The sequence below is a fragment of the Lemur catta genome, chromosome 14 (genome assembly GCF_020740605.2).
Source record: "Lemur catta isolate mLemCat1 chromosome 14, mLemCat1.pri, whole genome shotgun sequence".
Lineage (NCBI taxonomy): Eukaryota > Metazoa > Chordata > Mammalia > Primates > Lemuridae > Lemur > Lemur catta.
Genome location: NC_059141.1, coordinates 49,903,525 through 49,919,884, shown reverse-complemented (window position 1 = coordinate 49,919,884; position 16,360 = coordinate 49,903,525). Strand labels below are relative to the sequence as shown.

Here is a 16,360-nt window from a genome sequence, read left to right as displayed (position 1 = left end):
TAATAGGAAAAGAACATATTGAAAATTAAAGCATATCAATCTATCTACCAGTGGTTTAGGAATAAATTGCAAAGAACTTCCAATGCAGAGAGAGCTAACAGGAAAGTAGTGAGTACAGCCAGAACTAATAACATAGGTTATTGGGTGATGAGTGCCTAGATTAGAATAAGTATAGAAACTAAAAAGAGAATCAAACAGAAAATTTCCAAAGAGAAACAGAATTTAGTATTAAAACATATCAATATCTAACTGCATAGATGTAGAAGATATAATAAAAGATAAAGAGATTAAAACAATAACAACAACACTTAAAATGAAATGGACTAGGAATCCAATGACCCAAGATCTAATCTCAACTTTACTACTAAACAGCTATGTGTAAAAAAGAAGCTCATTTCCCCTCCTTGGGGAAAAGTTCACCATTGGTAAAATGAAACAATTGCCTAGATAAGCTTAGAGTTCCTTTTATCTCTTTAATGCTCTCATATCACTGATGAAAAACATCATAGCAAAATGTAATTTATTTCACTTAGGGGGAGGGACTAAGATCACATCAGATATTCATGATTTATTAGTTTTGACAATTCATTTCTGTATGCTATGATTCTAGGGGATTTCAAACTTTGAAAGTTGAGTTTTACTAACATTCAACTTAAATTTTGATGTTGAAATTCAAATGTCAGTGTCTACATCTCATTTCACTACTGGCTTTAATCTCATTCCTCAAAGTACACATCAAAATATGTGTCTATTCACCTTCTCTAGTGCAATTTTCACAGATGCCACGTAAGTTTTTTTAAAAAAATCCACTGAGAATGGGTGCTATTATGACTTAAATAGCATAACTAGTTGCAAGTGTTAATTTTTGATGAGAAACAGATTTAAGGAGATCAGCTTTCCAACTGAGTCTAGAAAACTGAATAGATCAACTGTTAGCAGTTATACAGGAATTAAGATTAAAAGGCAGGCTAGTCACAGTGGCTCATGCCTGTGATCCCAGCACTCTGGGAGGCCAAGGCAGGAGGATTGCTTGAGGCCAGGAGTTCAATACCAGCCTGGGCAACATAGCGAGACCCAGTCTCTACAAAAAATAAATTTAAAAAACCAGCTAGGTGTGTCAATTTTAAAAATAAAGATTAACATGCACATTTATGACTTAAGTCAAAAGCAGTGCATTTTTCTTCTCTAACCTCTCTCCCCTGTTAAAAAAAAAAAAAGGCATGCTCCTAAGAAATAACTTTTTTTTTTTTTTTTGGAGACAGGGCCTGTCTGTGTCACTCAGGCTGGATTGCAATGGTGCAATCATAGCTCACTGCAGCCTCAAATTACTAGGCTCAAGAGATCCTCCTGCCTTAACCTCCCAAGTAGCTAGGACTACAGGTGCCCACCACTGTCCCCAGCTAAATATTTTTTTAGATTTCTTTTTGTAGGACAAGGTCTCACTATTTTGCCCAAGTTGGTCTCAAACTCCTGGCCTCAAGCTATCCTGCTGCCTCTCAGCCTCCCAGAGTGTTGGGATTACAGGTGTGAGCCACCAGACCCAGCCAATACATAGCTTTGCTGTGAAAAAAAAAAAAAGGTGGTATTTCTAAAACTAAGAAATTTCAAGGGAGGCAATCAGAAGATAATTTCTCTTTTACCAGAGAAAAGGATCGTCTAACCAACAAGAGAAAGCTAGAACAAGACTTTTCAAAACCTGTAACAATGTAACACTGCTATGTTTCAGTATCTATTACGTTAACACTATTAAGCTTGATGTATTGGTTTTGTTAAATTTCAAAGGGTCACAGAACCTTTAATTCAGTATCCTTATTTACAGATGAAAGAACTGAAATCCAAAGAAGTTATGTGGTTTACTCATAGCTAATTAGTACAAAAACCTACCATAGACCTAGATTTCTTGACTCCCAAATAAATAACCTTAATGGGAAAAAACTTTTTAATAACTGTTCTCAGCAGAATAAATATAACACTCTAAAAGGAAATCAAATGCTCAACTATGAAAAGATAAACAATCCTATGATAACATAATCATAAAACATTATTAAAACCTCATTTCACATATCAACAGAAAATTGGGCTAAAGATATAAAAAGACAGTTGGAAAAGAAGTAAAAATGGCCCTGAGAACTATGAAAAGATACTTAATCTCACTCATAATAGGAGAATGCAAATTAAAACTATGCTGAGATACTGCTTCTCACCTATGAAGCTGGCAAAAATCCCAAAGTGTGAAAACACACTTGTTGGCAATGTTGTAGAACAACACTACTAATGAACATGAAACTGGCATAATTTATGAAGGGCAATTTAGTAATATCCATCAAAATTACCCATGTAAAGTACATATACTGGCCTAGAAATTCCACTTTTGATAATATGCCCTCCTGATGTACATGCACGCCTATGAAATTATGTACGCATACATAGGGCACAATTCATTACATCATAATTTCTTTCTTTCTTTTTTTTTTTTTTTAAGACAGAGTCTCGCTTTGTTGCCCGGGCTAGAGTGAGTGCTGTGGCGTCAGCCTAGCTCACAGCAACCTCAAACTCCTGGGCTTAAGCGATCCTCCTGCCTCAGCCTCCCGAGTAGCTGGGACTACAGGCATGCGTCACCATGCCCAGCTAATTTTTTCCATATATATTTTTAGTTGGCCAGATAATTTCTTTCTATTTTTAGTAGAGATGGGGTCTCAGCTCTTGCTCAGGCTGGTCTCGAACTCCTGACCTCGAGCGATCCACCCGCCTCAGCCTCCCAGAGTGCTAGGATTACAGGCGTGAGCTACCATGCCCGGCCAACATCATAATTTCTAACAGCAAAAGACTAAGAACCCTAATGTTCAATAAAAAGAGACTGGGTAAAGTGTGATAAATCTATACAAGGCAATACCATGTAGCAATAAAAAAGAGAATGAAAAAACTCTACATACCGATATGAAAAGAATTCCAAGACATAGTGTTACTTTAAAAAAGCAAGGTATAGAATATCATATATAGTATTCTACCTTTTATATAAAAAGAGGAGGGCTGGCATGGTGGCTCATGTCTGTAATCCTAGCACTCTGGGAGGCCAACATGGGAGGATCGCTTGAGGTCAGGAGTTCGAAACTAGCCTGAGCAAGAGCGAGTCCCATCTCTACTAAAAATAGAAAAAAAATAGCCAGGCATGGTGGCACGTGACTGTAGTCCCAGCTACTAGGGAGGCTAAGGCAGGAGAATTGCTTGAGCCCAGGAGTTAGAGGTTGCTGTGAGCTAGGCTGATGCCCTGGCACTCTAGCACAGCAATAGAGTGAGACTCTGTCTCAAAAACTAAAAATAAAATAAAAAGAAGAGAAATAAGACACACAAAAAATTAATAGTAGTGGTACTGGTGGGGATAGAAAATAAGTGAGATAAAGAGAACCAGAAATTTTTATGGTATGCTATTTCATTTAAAACTATGTTTAAGGGACAGGCATAGTGGCTCCAGCACTCCAGCACTTTGGGAGACAGAGGCGAGAGGATAGCTTGAGGCCAGGAGTTCAAGATCAGTCTGAAAAACATAGTGAGACCCTATTTCTACAATTCTTTTTTTTTAATTAGCCAGGTGTGGGTGGCATGTGTCTGTAATTCCAGCACTTTGGGAGGCCGAGGCAGGAGGATCACTTGAAGCCAGGAGTTCAAGACCAGCCTGAGCAACATGGTAAGACCCCATCTCTACAAAAATTTAAAAAATTAGCTAGGCTTGGTGGTGTGTGCCTGTAGTCCCACCTACTCAGGAGTCTAAGGCAGGAGGATCCCTTGAGCCCAGAAGCTTGAGTTTGCAGTGAACTATGATAATGCCACTATACTCTAGCCCAGGCAACAGAGTAAGACCCTGTCTCAAAAAAAAAAAAAAGAGTAGCTAATACTATTAGTCATCACATTCCTATTTTGTACAGAGAATAGAAGAACTGATAAAATGCAAATCAAATATCTATTGGTGTGTGCAGTGGCTCATCCCTGTAAACCCAGCTACTCAGGAGGCTGAGGCAGAAGGATAGCTTGAGGCCAGGAGTTTGAGGTTATAATGAGCTATGATTGTACCATTGCACTCCAGCCTGGGTGACAGAGCAAGACTTTGTCTCCATTTAAAACAAAAACAAAAACAAAAGACAAACATTTCATGTATGTATTTGCATTTAATGGCAGAATACAAGGTAACATGCATATGACAATTAAAATTAAAATGCATATGCAAGAGATTGATTTTTTTATTTATAAGGAAGATTTAGATGATGCAAATAAAATTCAATGCTCCCTTGGGAATGATTTATTTAAACTTTTTCACTTAAAGGGAAATGAAGTCATGCCCAGAAGGCTGATGCTGCATTGTCCTCAGCCAAGAACTATCATTTACCAGTCTGATCACTGAGCTCAGGCCCAATAATTTCACAATAGTCAACAACGCATATGGTAAACTTCCCTAGTGAGATAAGCCTTACTTAAATCAAATTCATATCCCAATACTCTGATTAGTGGCACTTTCTGATGCAACTTACCACACTATTAGAATTCCACACCATATCTTTATCCTGACTTGTAACATCTGCTCGCAACTTTTCTAATTGACTAGCCCTCTTGTATTTCTGACCTCTGACAACTGCACATTTAAAGACAGACTGGTTGGCTCTTCTGATCCTGGCACTGGCCTAAATAAATCTCTGTTGTACTGTTAACCAACTATTATCTGACACTATTGTTGAAAGCAACATCTGCTAACTCTGAAGCCAAAATACATTTCTGAGATCTATCTAAATCTGGCCACGAACAAAACTTAGATCTCAGTTAAATAAAATGTCAGGGTTCCAAAGTGTTTAGTTTACATGAACAAAGAGCTTGAGAAAAGAATATCTGAGTGTCCTTTTGACAGATATTTCCAGTGTGTAATACAGCATCTAGCATAGCTAGTAGATGTAAGTGATGGTTCAGTGCACCCTATGACCCTGTAAATATGATTGTGCTCTGAGAACTAAATTGTGAAATCAGCACTATCTGGGATGTCCTGAGACAAGGACTCAACCTATTCATCGCAGTGGCAGCTATATCCTAATCATAGAATTAGATTAAGTTGGCCATCAGAGCTTCAGCCATTAAGTATCTGAATTATATACTTAACTTGCCTTTATTTTATTTCCATGCTCACAAGGTTACTTTATGATCATAATTTGGCTTCCTTTGTCCTTGAAGAGAGAACATGCTGATGAAAAGATGGGAGTATCTAGTTCTCATAGCAGCTATATTTCTCACGGTAAATTAATAAATGGACAATGTGGTTTATAATTTTAGTCTCCCATGAAATTAGCCTAAGAAAGCTTCTCTGAATCCTATCAATTCCAAGGCACTGATAGAATCTGGTTTGGGGACTTTTAAGGTTCAAGGGTCAGACCTTGGATTATGGCCACATCTTGGCTCTCTGCCTCACTATTTCATTCAAACTTCTATCCCTGAAACAGATGCCAGTGATCACTTCCCCAAAGTTTTGGGTGGCTAGAGTCATCATACCTAGGCAACACTCATTTTCCTTCTGCCCTGGTATAATCAGGTTAGTAGAAGGCAATAAATGAAGAGTCTATAAAGAAGGGAAAATGAAGAGTATCGATTTGCTAGACATGATACATGTTTTTGTGTGGAACAAGCAAGAGTATGTCAACCTAAAAAAAGACACTAGAGAAAATTATCTCCAAATATGCTGAGTTTACTAAGTAAGGAATGAGAAATGAGGATTATAATTTGGAATGCATGGAATGGCAAGCCACCAGTTCCCCCCTGGTATGGGAAGCTTTTTACTAGCAAAAATGAAAAGGTTCCTATAAGCTGTTTAGAAACAAGAGTTCATTGGTTCCAGACACCCAAAGCCAGAGCTATCATCAGTACATTGGTGAAGATGCGCCACTACTGGGCAAGTGTTCTTTTGAGAGCTTCTTATCTGAATTACTGTAGTCCTAAAGAATGTCTAGAGATAAACTCTGTGAAAGCAGGAGATGCATGAAGGATGTGAAAGGGTTTCTTGTGGGGGTTTTCAAAAAGTCCCTGGAAACAGTTCTTATCTTAGACATGTAAGCATGAGCCTCCTCGCCTTAGTACCTCCCTGGCCCTATTTTGTCTGAGTCTGACAAAGTGATTTCATCCTACTATTTGCAAACTTACACAAGTACTTGAGATTTTTTTACATTTTTAGTAGTTTTGATTGTACTGATAATATACAAATACATTTTCATTGTTGAAAATACTATACAGAAATACATAAAGAAATTAAGTTTTCCTTTTCAAATATGGGCATACCTTATTTTATTATATTTTACTTTATTGTGCTTCACAGATACTGTAGTTTTTACAAATTGAAGGTTTGTAGGTGGCAACCCTGCAACAAGCAAGTCTATCGACATCATTTTTCCACAAGCATGTGCTCACCTCATGTCTCTGTCACACTTTGGTAATTCTCACAATATTTCAAACTTTTTCATTATTGTTGTATTTGTTATGGTGGTCTGTCATCAGTGGTCTTTGATGCTACTATTGTAATTGCTTGGGAGTGCCATGAACTATGCCCATAGAAGATGGCAAACTTAATCTTTAATAAATGTTGTGTACATTCTGACTGCTCCACCAACCAGCCATTCTCCCATCTCTCTGCCTCTCCCTGGGCCTCTCTACTCCCTAAGACAAAATAATATTGAAATTAGGACAATTAATAACCCTACAATGGCCTCTAAGAGTTCAAGTGAAAGGAAGAATCACGTCTCTCATTTTAAATCAAAAGTTAGAAATGAATAAGCTTAGTGAGGAAGGCATGTCAAAAACCAAGATAGGCCAAAAACTAGGCCTCTTGCACCAGTTAGCCAAGTTGTGAGTGCAAATGAAAAGTTCTTAAAGGAAATTAAAAGTGCTACTCCAGTGAACACATGAATGATAAGAAAGCGAAACAGCCCTGTTGCCATTATGAAGAAGGTTTTAGTGGTCTAGATAGAAGATCAAACCAGCCATGACATTCCCTTAAGCCAAAGCCTAATCCAGAGTAAGGCTAACTCTCTTTAATTCTATCAAGGCAGAGTGAGGTGAGGAAGCAGCAACAGAAAAGTTTGAAGATAGTAGAGGTTGGCTCATGAGGTTTAAGGAAAGAAACCATCCTCATAACGTAAAAGTGCAAGGTGAAGCAGCAATGCTAATGTAAAAGCTGCAGCAAGTTATCCAGAAAAATCTAGCTAAGGTCAATGATGAAGGTGGCTACCCTAAATAACATATTTTCAATGTAGACAAAACAGCCTTACATGGTAAGAAGATGCCATCTAGAACTTTCATAGCTAGAGAGGAAAAGTCAATGCCTGGCTTCAAAGCTTCAAAGGACAGGCTGACTCTCTTGTTAGGGGATAATGCAGCTTGTGACTTTAAGATGAAGCCAATGTTCTATGACCAGTCAAAAAATCCTAGGGCCCTTAAGAATTATGCTAAATTTTGGCCACATGTGGTGGTTCACACCTGTAATCCCAGCACTTTGGGAATCTGAGGCAAGAGGATCACCTGAGACCAGGAGCTCGAGACCAACCTGGGCAACATAGTGAGACCCTATCTCTACAAAAAATTTAAAAATTAGCCAGGCATGGTGATACACACCTGTAGTCTCAGCTACTTGGGAGGCTGAGGCAGGAGGATCACTCGAGCCCAGGAGTTCCAGGCTACAGTGAGTTACGATTGTGCCACTGCACTCTAGGAGACAGAGCGAGACACCATCTCTTAAAAAAAAAAAAAAAAAAAAAAGTGCTAAATCCTATAGCATAGTTGACTGAGTATTTTAAGCCCATTTTTCAGATCTATTGCTCAAACACATTCCTTTCAAACTATTACTGCTCACTAACAATGCACATGGTCACCTAAGAGCTCTGATTAGACATACAACAAGATAAATGTTATTTTTATGTCTGCTAACACATCCATTCTGCAACCCTGGATCAAGGAGTAATTTCAATTTTCAAGCCTTGTTATTAAAGAAATACATTTCATAAGGCTATAGCTGCCATAGATAGTGATTACTAGTGCTGGATATGGGCAAAGTAAATTGCAAACCTTCTGGAAACGATTCACATTCTAACTGAGAACAACTGCCATTAAGAACATTCATGATTTATTGGAGGAAGTCAAAATATAACATTAACAGGAGCTTGGAAAAAGCTGATTTCAACCCTCCTGGATGAATTTTAGGGCTTTAAGACTTCAGTTGAGGAATTAACTGCAGATGTGGTGGAAATAACAACAGAACTAAAATTAGAAGTAGAGCCTAAAGATGTGACTGAATTGCTGCAATCTCATGATAAAATGAACGAATGAGGAGTTGCTTCTTATGGATGAGCAAAGAAAGTGGTTTCTGAGATGGAATCTACTTCTAGTGAAGATGCTATGAACATTGTTGAAATGACAAAAAAGGATTTAGAATATTACCTAAAATTAGTTGATAAAGCAGTGGCAGGGTTTGAGAAGACTGACTCCCATTTTGAAAGAAGTTCTACTGTGGGTAAAATGCTATCAAACAGTATTGCCTTGCTATAGAGAAATCTTTTGTGAAATAAAGAGTTGATCAATGTGGCAAACCTCATTATTGTTTTAAGAAATTGTCCTGCCAGTCACAGTGGTGTACAACTGTACCAGCTACTCAGGAGGCTGAGGCGGGAGGATGACTTGAGCCTGGGAGTTTGAGGCCAGTGTGGGCAACAGAGCAAAACACTGTCTCAAATAAAAACAAAGAAAAAATAAGAAATTGCCACAGCCACCCACCTTCAACAACCACCACTGCTATGGTTTAGATATGATTTGTTTAGCCTCACCAAGTCTCATGTTGAAATTTGACCCCCCAATGTTGGAGGTGGTACCTGGTGGAAGGTGTTTGGGTCATAGGGGTCGATCCTTTATGAATGGCTTGGTGCCGTTCTCACCAGGAGTGAGTTCTTACACTTAGTTCCCCCATAATTGGCTGTTGAAAAGAACCTGGCACCTCCTTCCCCTACGCCCCCTCCCTCCCCACCTCTCTCTCTCTCTCTCTCTCTCTCTCTTCCCTTCTCGCCATGTGATCCACACACTCAGGATCCCCTTTTCCTTCCACCAGGAAGGAAAGCCCTGAAGCCCTCACTAGAAGCAGATATTTGTGCCATGCCTCTCGTACAGCCTGTGGAACCATGAGACAAATAAACCTCTTTTCTTTATAAATTATCCAGCCTCAGGTATTCCTTAGTAGGAACACAAGTGGACTAAGACAACCACCGTGATCGGTCAGCAGCCACCAACACTGAGGCAAGACCACCCACCAGAAAAAGATTATGACCTGCTGAAGGCTCAGATAATCATCTGCATTTTTTAACAATGACGTGTGTTTAACATATGATCTTTTAAAAAAGATATAATGGTATTACACACTTAATAAACTACAGTATAGTGTAAACACAACTTTTATGTGTACTAGGAAACCAAAGAATTCGTGTGACACACTATTGTGATATTTGCTTTATTGTGGTGGACTGGAACTGAATCCACAATATCTCCAAGGTATGCCTATACCTAAAATTTCACCATTCTCTCTAGAAGTAACCTCAGAAAGCAGTTCAGTATGCATGTTTCCTGAAATTTTTCTATACATTTACATATAAATAATATCACATATTGTCTGAGTCTGTTATGGCTCCTACAGCAAAATACCTTAGACTTGGTAATTTATCAACAACAGCAAATTACTGCTCTCAGTTGTGGAAACTGGGGAGTCCAAGATCAACCAAGGCACTAGCAGATTCAGTGCCTATTCCTCTTAGATGGAGGCTTCTTGCAGCATCCTCCTGTGGCAGAAGAGGCAAGATAGCTCATTTCAATCTCTTTTATAAGAGCGCTAATCCCACCCATGAGGGCAGAGCCCTCATGACTTAATCACTTCTCAAAAGGCCCCCACCTCTTAATACTATTACATTGGGTATTGGTTCCAACATATGAATTTTGGGGGAAACTGACATTCAGACCATAGCACATACACATATGTATACTCACATACTCAGCATTTGAGATGCTTTAAATTATGCTTTGTTTTATATAGTGGGATCACACCATAAACACTTGCAATTTGTTTAAACTTAATACAATTTAAAATCATTCCATCAATCCATCAAGGGATATACTGATCATCATCATCTTCTTTTTTTTTTAACTAATACAGAGTATTTCATTCTATGACTGTTCTACAATTTAAATATTTGACAATACAGTTAGGTTGTAAAAGAAAAAAATGTTTTTCCATACTCACGGCAATTCTGATAACATATGTGTAGGTTTTATCCACACCAACAACCAATTCTCTCACTCTCTGGACACCAGCTGGGTGTCTAATGACTCAATTAAATTGTGACACTAACTACATGGAGTAAGCGAAGATCTCACAGGTTACAGGGCTCAGGGCTCAGTCACAGAAGACTGCTCCAATTCAAAATGCCAACTAAAATCCCAGGCCTCCTATACTTCTCACTGACAAGCTATAAATTGGGGGTTAGCAGGACCCCTTCCTTGGGTTCGATAATTTGCTAAAATGATTCACAGAATTCAGAAAAAGTTTACTTCCTATTACCAGTTTATTATAAAGGATACAACTCAGGAATAGCCAAATGGGAGAGATGCCAAATGGAAGAAAGCCAAGGTATGTGACAAAGGGCACAGAGCTTCCATGTCCTCTAAAAGCACACCACAACTCCCAGTACCTCCATGTGTTCATCAACCCAGAAGCTCTCTGAACCCCTTTGTTTAGGGCTTTTATGGAGGTTTCATTACATGGGTGTGATTAAATTATTGGTCATTAGTAATTGAGCTCAATCTCCAGCCCCTCGCCCCTCCCTGGAGGTGGGGGATGGGGAGGCTAAAAGTTCCAACCTTCCAATCACATGGTTGGTTCCTCTGGCAACTGGCTCCCATCCTCCAAGAGTTACCTCAGTAGCAAAAACTCAGGTTATTATAGAAAGGGGCTCATCATGAATAATAAAAGACATTCCTCTTAAACCTACCACTCAGAAGATTCCTATGGTTTTAGGGGCTCTGTGTAGGAACTGGGTGCAGAGTCCAAATGTACCTTTCTTATTATGTCACAGGTGGTTTCTGTACTTTGCTATTACAAACATGGCTACAGAGACTTTTTTCCATATGCATTCATTTTTGTTCAAGTATATCTGTGGGATAGATATCTAGAAGCGAAATTCCTAGGTTAAAAGTAGTGTGAACATTCTTAAATTTGACTGATGCTGCCAAATTACCCTTCAATACTGACATTCCAATTTATTCCCACCAGCAATGTATGAGAGTACTATTTTCCTGTATTAGATTCAGGCTGAGCATCCATAATCCACAAATCTCAAATGCTCCAAAATCTGGAAACCTTTTGAACTCCAACCAACATGATGCTATAAGTGGAAAATTCCATATCCAACATGTTATTTTTTCACTGTTTTAATGGAATGTCATATTTTTTACTATTGAGTACTTACATGTGAATAAGTATTAGAAGATGATTGCTTATTGGTATCATCTAGATTCAGAGTCTGGAATGATGGTTATGCCAAACAACCACAGATTGTCCACGTGGGTGGTATAGGGAGAAAGCAGCCCTGGTCTCTTAAAGGTTTGCTTGAAAATCACTGACATGAGGCAGATGGATTAATAAAAGACATATAAATTTATTTAATGTGTATACACAGGAGTCTTCAGAATGAAGATCCAAAGATACAGGGGAAAGTGTCCATTTTTATGCTTAGGTTTACCAAAGTATGGACAGCCATGTAGAAATAAAAGTGGACAAAAAGGGTATGATCTAATGCTAATAGGCTGAGTGGGGAAACCCAGCAAGGCCTGTCTGTATGGATTTTTCTTGGCCTCTGCGAGCATGTATTTCTTCCTTCTGGGTGGAGGGCAGGGCCCTCTTTGGAATGGGGGTCTTATGAGCTACAGTCAAACAAAGTAGGTTGAATAATTTTTTATGGCCAGTTTTTACATGGAATAATTTTAGGTTTTAGGCTGGCTTTCGGGAAAAGGAGTTCTGGTTCGGGGAAAAATGAAACCAACAAGCAGGAGGACGGGAGAAGGTAAGAGAAAAACTTTTGCCTCTGAGGCCTTCATTTTGGGGCACTGTTTTCTGAGCCCCATCAGTGGCTGTGATATTCATGATACCAAGGTGACACTTTTGCCTTCTGATGGTTCAATGTACAAAAAATTTGTTTCATGCAGAAATTTAAAATATTGTATAAAATTATTTGCAGGCTATATGTATAAAGTGTGTATGAAACATAAATGAATTTTAAGTTTAGACTCGGGTCCCATCCCTTCCTAAGATAGCTCATTATGTATATGCAAATATTCCAAAATCCAAAATGCTTCCGGTGCCAAGCATTTCAGATACGGGATACTGAACCTGTATTATCAATCTTTTCCATTTATATAATAGGTAAAAAAAAGATATCTAGTTTGTATATTCCCTATAATAAATGAGTTTGAAAATCTTTAGTTTTCAAGAGTTCATTACTGTTTTTCTGAGAGCTATTACAATATTAAGCTACATTTATTTTATTTTGGTCCAGTCTATTCCCAGCCCTGAGGCTTCATCTTTTCTTCACTATAACAAGAGGGGCATACTTTTCACCTAAGTTTGTTTTAGATATAAAATAATGTTTAGGTATGGATGTAATACCCACTATTCCATCCAATGTTATTTCTGAGTAGAATGTTATGTTTATTAAATAACTCACCCCAGCCCACACCCTAAAAAAAGCTAAAACTTTCAACTTGAATCATTTCAATACTTTTCTGATTCAATCTGAGCTCTACCAACGCTGACTGGGAAGATTTTTTTCCCATCTAAGCTTTTGCTTTCTAATGACTAATTATACTTTTAAAATACTTGAATAGATTATCCATTCATTTCATTACTGAAAAGAATGATTTAATCTAAACAGCAACAAAGTTCTCAAAAATATCCCACAAGTTTCATTTCCAAACTACTGGAGAAAAAGATTACACATCATTCTGCCATATTTACCTTTTAAAACAGGAAAAAAGAAAAAAAAAAAAAAGACAAGTGAAAATCTGAATGAATTGTAATGGTAAACAAGACACCAAACTCTATACTAAAAATTACAGTATGCCCAATTCAACTGAGGTATAGTGACATAATTACCTCAGTGTTTCACAACACAGATGAATGAACTTTTTCTTAACCTATTTTATTAAAGCTGCAACCTAAAACAATGTATTACATAGGCAGTAGTGCAAACATAAACAAGTGCATTTATTTCACTAATATTTACAATGCTGCTTCTTTGTAAAGATTGTGTGTTATCTTCAAAACATGTATAATCTATGAAAACAATTATTGCCATGAATACAGAAGAATAGTGAAAAAAAATGAGCATCTGCTATGGCTGTATTTAAGATTTATGGGATTTATGAGAGCCGATTTGAGGAGCTTCAGATTAGTCAGCCAAGTTTTTCCATGTGAAGACTGTAAGAATTATTGTAATTAACATATTTCCATAATTGATTTCATATTCAGAACTTATGTACCTACTTACTTAAGCTATTAGTTTAAAGCTTACTAAACTAGGCTTATGCATCTAATGAAAGCTGAAACATGAGTACTGTGCAAAGGCACAAAGCCTAACACAATACTTTGCACACTAAACACATTCAAATGTTTGTTGATTTAAATAGAAAGACAGTAAGTTAAATAATGCTAAATCATTTAAAATACGACTGTATAATAAATAGGCTTTGGTCTGGAAATGAGGATAGTCAAGTTTCTGGCTTGGTTTCATCACTGTTTCTATTAGGTTGGTGCAAAAGTAATTGCAGTTTCAGACCATGAATTTTAAATCATTATAACTAGGCTCAAGCACATCTTCATTAATCAAAATAGGAACCATTACAATCAACACATTTTTGCCAGTGAGAAATAAGTTTGTTTATTCCTGTAGTGTAAAAATCCAAGCTTAGGGATTCCACAAACTCTTGGAAAGCATTTTCTGCATCCTGCTGGTTGTGTAAGCGTTTTTCCTGCAAAAAGTTGTAGAGATGCTTGAGGAAAGTAGTAGTCAGTTGGAGAGAGGTCAGGTGAATATGGCAGATGAAGCAAAACTTCATAGTTCAATTCAATCAACTCAGTGTTGGTTGTGCGATGTGCGGTGGAGCGTTGTGAAGAAGAATTGGGTCCCTTCTGTTAACCAATGCCAGCTGCAGGTGTTGCAGTTTTCAGTGCATCTTATCAGTTTGCTGAGCATACTTCTCAGATGTGACGGTTTCGCCGGGATTCAGAAAGCTGTAGTGGATCACACTGGCAGCAGACCACCAAACAGTGACCATGACCTTTTTTTGGTGCAAGTTTGGCTTTGGGAAGTGCTTTGGAGCTTCTTCTCATCCAACCGCTGAGCTGGTTGTCACTGGCTGTTGTATAAAATCTACTTTTCCACGCGCGTCACAATCGGATCCAGAAATGGTTCGTTGTTGTGTATAATAAAAGACTTCAAAATGACAATTTTTTCTGACTTTCAGTCAGCTCATGAGCCACCCACTTATAGAGTTTTTCACCTTTCCAATTTGCTTCAAATGCCGAATAACCAAAGAATGGTCAACATTGAGTTCTTCGGCAACTTTTCCTGTAGTTGTAAGAGGATCCGCTTCTATGATTGCTCTCAATGGGTCGCTGTCAATTTCCGATGGCCAGCCACTGTGCTCCTCATCTTCAGGGCTCTCGTCTCCTTTGTAAGACTTCTTGAACCATCACTGCATGGATTGTTTGTTAGCAATTCTTGCACCAAATGCATTGTTGATGTTGCGAGTTGTCTCTGCTGCTTTATGACCCATTTTGAACTTAATAAGAAAATCACTTGAATTTGCTTTTTGTCTAACATCATTTCCACAGTCTAAAATAAATATAAACAGCAAGTAATAAGTCATTAGCAACAAAACATAAAGTGAGAAATGTGCATTAAAATGATATATAATATAACCACATTCAAGAATGTATTCCAACATCAAACTGCAAATTTAAACAATGCTAAAACCACCAATTACTTTTGCACCAACCTAATAGATTCATGTCTTAGACATGTAACATAACAAACACTATTATTTTCTATACTATTCCTAGGACCAGCCCTTCTTAAGGTTCAATTAAAATCCCACCTCATCCATAAAAGATATATAAAATCATTGCCACTCTTGATTTCTTCCTCTGAATTCCTGTAGAACTAATATTTTTTACCACTATTATGGTGCCTTGCTTATTAAGCCATTTTTATTATATATATATACCTGCCAACTTGCCAAGGAGATTGCAAACCTAAAGAGATAAAGTATGTTCCAAGCTTCTTAGTATTCCCAGTGCTGATTAAAGCATCTGAAATTATCACCAACAGTAATAACAAGTATCACTGTTCAAGTAGAACAGAGTAGAAAACTTAGGTTCTCATTCTAGCTCTACTATTGGCCAATACAGACCAGTAAAAGCCTTCTTCACTCTGAGATTGTATTTTGGAAGATGCAGGGCACTGGTGGTACTTATTTCTAACTCTTTTCAGGCTTTAAGAGTTAGTATCAGAAAAACAAAATATAAAAGTATTTTGTACATTTTGGAGGAACAAGACTATCCTGAATAGTTATTTGTCAGCAGCTAAATTATTATTAATATATTAGAGACAGAAATGATTTCAGGAGTTTTGCAAGGCTTTGCCCTGAAGGAATATTTCAACGTGTTAGTTTGCATATCAAAAGCTGCCTCGCCTCAGGAGGGCGTCTCAATGGTCAGTAGCAGCTGCTTTCCAAGGTGACGCGGAAGTCTCAAGCCTATGGTTTTCACCAGCTTTGAACGACAAAGCAGGTTTGCACTGAGCCACAGAATGGGAGCTGATCAAAGAGAGTGCCCGCCCTAGAGACAGACACCTGTGGCTAAAAGCAATTAGCCCAAGGGACAGCTCTTGCTTGACTTCTGGGACTACCTGTCTCAATAACTAAATAAACAAATATGGAGCCACTATGTCTCTGTTTAACTTTTCTGCTAAAGTGATAGTCTTATCTTAGAAGTTTGTCCTAGAAAGATTTTGTAACTGTTTGTTCACAGATAGAGTTAATTAAGGGACCTATAGAAGCCTTTTGGGAGACTTTGAACCTAAAATGAACTACCTGTTATTATGTAAATCTGTTGCCCCTGGCAACCGATCACTGTACCTATAAATACTGATGTGAAACTTCAGTCTTGGCCTCAAAGTTCATGGGAATATTTTGGGGACACCCGAGCACCCTTGCTTTTTCTGTTCATAAATCTATTCTTTATAAACTA

The 16,360-nt window shown here is 37.9% G+C and overlaps 1 protein-coding gene across 2 annotated transcripts in view; it reads right to left on the bottom strand.

The window, feature by feature from the left end:
- Window positions 1–16,360, bottom strand: part of MICU1 (mitochondrial calcium uptake 1) — a 238,307-nt gene that overhangs the window by 195,675 nt on the left and 26,272 nt on the right. The window contains exon 1 of one of the 2 annotated variants that reach the window (XM_045569192.1): window positions 9,706–9,764. The exons of the other annotated variant lie outside the window; for it this stretch is intronic. The gene's annotated coding sequence lies outside the window, so the exon portion shown is untranslated. Of the gene's footprint in view, window positions 1–9,705; window positions 9,765–16,360 lie in introns of those variants that run through there. 2 annotated transcript variants of the gene reach the window in all.